The following is a 3,136-nucleotide window of genomic DNA, read 5'->3' on the forward strand; positions in this document are numbered from 1 at the left end:
CGTTCAACTTACATTTATTATAGTTTTCAAATTTTTTTGACTAAATTTTTCATTTTGTTATGCCTCATATCTTTTTCTTTACGAGCAAAATGGGAGATTGAGTTTTGGATCTGAAAAAAAAATTTGAATGTCCAAAATGTAAATGCACAAATTCTGAGTGAGATCATTCCAAAAAGTATCTGTGATTTTTAAGGATAGGCAAAAAGTGGTTTGTTTGGCTCTGGTAAATATCCAACCACTTGAGAATATGATTTTTTTTACTCCGTGAAAGTTTTGGATCATTAGGCCACTTGCATCCTCAACATGTTTCCGGCATGCATGTCCACCACATTTAAAGCATGTTAGGATCAGTTAGAAGTCCCTTTCCTATAAATTTCCACCAAGCTTATTATTAGGAGTTGTACTAGTGCAATTTCCCAAACATGGATAAAAAAACATTGGAGTTCATTCTTAGTGCATTCTCTAACATATATTATAGTTTTAAAATTTTTTTGAGTAAAATTGTCTTTTTGTTATGACTCATGTATTTTTTGTTTACGAGAAAAATGGGAGCGAGAGTTTTGGATCTGAAAAAAAATTTGGACATCCAAAATGGAAATGCACAAATGCTGAGAGAGATAATTCGAAAAAGTATCTGTGATTTTTAAAGATAGGCAAAAAGTGGGTTGTTTGGCTCTGGTAAATATCCGACTACTTGAGAATATGATTTGTTCTACTCCGTGAAAGTTTTGGATCATTAGGCCACTTGCATCCTCAACATGTTTCCGGCATGCATGTCCACCACATTTAAAGCATGTTAGGATCAGTTAGAAGTCCCTTTCCTATAAAATTCCACCAAGCTTATTATTAGGAGTTGTACTAATGGAATTTCTCAAACATGGATAAAAAAAACTTTGGAGTTCATTTTTTGTGCATTCTCTAACATATATTATAGTTTTCAAATTTTTTTGAGTAAAATTTTCATTTGGTTATGCCTCATATCTATTTTGTTTACGAGAAAAATGGGAGAGTGAGTTTTGGATCTGAAAAAAAATTTGAACATCCAAAATGGAAATGCACAAATGCTGAGAGATATAATTCCAAAACGTATCTGTGATTTTTATGGATAGGCAAAAAGTGGGTTGTTTGGCTCCGGTAAATATCCAACCACTTGAGAATTTGATTTTTTCTTCTCCTTGAAAATTTTGGATCATTAGGCCACTTGCATCCTCAACATGTTTCCGGCATGCATGTCCACCACATTTAAAGCATGTTAGGATCAGTTAGAAGTCCCTTTCCTATAAAATTCCACCAAGCTTATTATGAGGAGTTGTACTAGTGGAATTTCCCAAACATGGATAAAAATAACCTTGGAGTTCATTTTTAGTGCATTCTCTAACATATATTATAGTTTTCAAATTTTTTTGAGTAAAATTATCATTTGGTTATGCCTCATATCTATTTTGTTTACGAGAAAAATGGGAGAGTGAGTTTTGGATCTGAAAAAAAATTTGAACATCCAAAATGTGAATGCACAAATGCTGAGAGATATAATTCCAAAAAGTATCTGTGATTTTTATGGATAGGCAAAAAGTGGGTTGTTTGGCTCTGGTAAATATCCAACCACTTGAGAATTTGATTTTTTCTTCTCCGTGAAAGTTTCGGATCATTAGGCTACTTGCATCCTCAACATGTTTCTGGCATGCATGTCCACCACATTTAAAGCATGTTAGGAACAGTTAGAAGTCCCTTTCCTATAAAATTCCACCAAGCTTATTATTAGGAGTTGTACTAGTGGAATTTCCCAAACATGGATAAAAAAACATTGGAGTTCATTCTTAGTGCATTCTCTAACATATATTATAGTTTTAAAATTTTTTTGAGGAAAATTTTCTTTTTGTTATACCTCATGTATTTTTTGTTTACGAGAAAAATGGGAGCGAGAGTTTTGGATCTGAAAAAAAATTTGGACATCCAAAATGGAAATGCACAAATGCAGAGAGAGATAATTCGAAAAAGTATCTGTGATTTTTAAGGATAGGCAAAAAGTGGGTTGTTTGGCTCTGGTAAATATCCGACTACTTGAGAATATGATTTGTTCTACTCCTTGAAAATTTTGGATCATTAGGCCACTTGCATCCTCAACATGTTTCCGGCATGTATGTCCACCACATTTAAAGCATGTTAGAATCAATTAGAAGTCCCTTTCCTATAAAATTCCACCAAGCTTATTATTAGAGGTTGTACTAGAGGAATTACGCAAACATGGATAACAAAACCTTGGTGTTCATTCTTAGTGCGTTCACTCACATTTATTATAGTTTTCAAATTTTTTTGCATAAAATTTTCATTTTGTTATGGCTAATATCTTTTTTGTTTACGAGAAAAATGGGAGACTGAGTTTTGGATCTGAAAAAAAAAATTGAACATCCAAAATGGAAATGCACAAATGCTGAGAGATATAATCCAAAAAGTATCTGTGATTTTTAATGGTAGGCAAGAAAGTGGGTTGTTTGGCTCTGGGAAATATCCAACCGCTTGAGAATTTGATTTTTTCTACTCTTTCAAATTTTTGGATCATTAGGCCACTTGCATCCTCAACATGTTACCGGCATACATGTCAACCACATTTAAAGCATGTTAGGATCAGTTAGAAGTCCATTTCCTATAAAATTCCACCAATTTTATTATTTGGGGATGTACTAGTGGAATTTCCCAAACATGGATAACCAAAACTTGGAGTTCATTTTTAGTGCGTTCACTAACATTTATTATAGTTTTCAAATTTTTTGGACTAAAATTTTCATTTTGTTATGCCTCATATCTTTTTCTTTACGAGCAAAATGGGAGATTGAGTTTTGGATCTGAAAAAAAAATTTGAATGTCCAAAATGTAAATGCACAAATTCTGAGTGAGATCATTCCAAAAAGTATCTGTGATTTTTAAGGATAGGCAAAAAGTGGTTTGTTTGGCTCTGGTAAATATCCAACCACTTGAGAATATGATTTTTTCTACTCCGTGAAAGTTTTGGATCATTAGGCCACTTGCATCCTCAACATGTTTCCGGCATGCATGTCCACCACATTTAAAGCATGTTAGGATCAGTTAGAAGTCCCTTTCCTATAAAATTCCACCAAGCTTATTATTAGGAGTTGTA

Source organism: Aristolochia californica, unplaced genomic scaffold, assembly GCF_029961685.1.
Source record: "Aristolochia californica isolate CCGP_79_NKW_82.1479 unplaced genomic scaffold, dmAriCali1.0.hap1 SCAF_11, whole genome shotgun sequence".
NCBI lineage: Eukaryota > Viridiplantae > Streptophyta > Magnoliopsida > Piperales > Aristolochiaceae > Aristolochia > Aristolochia californica.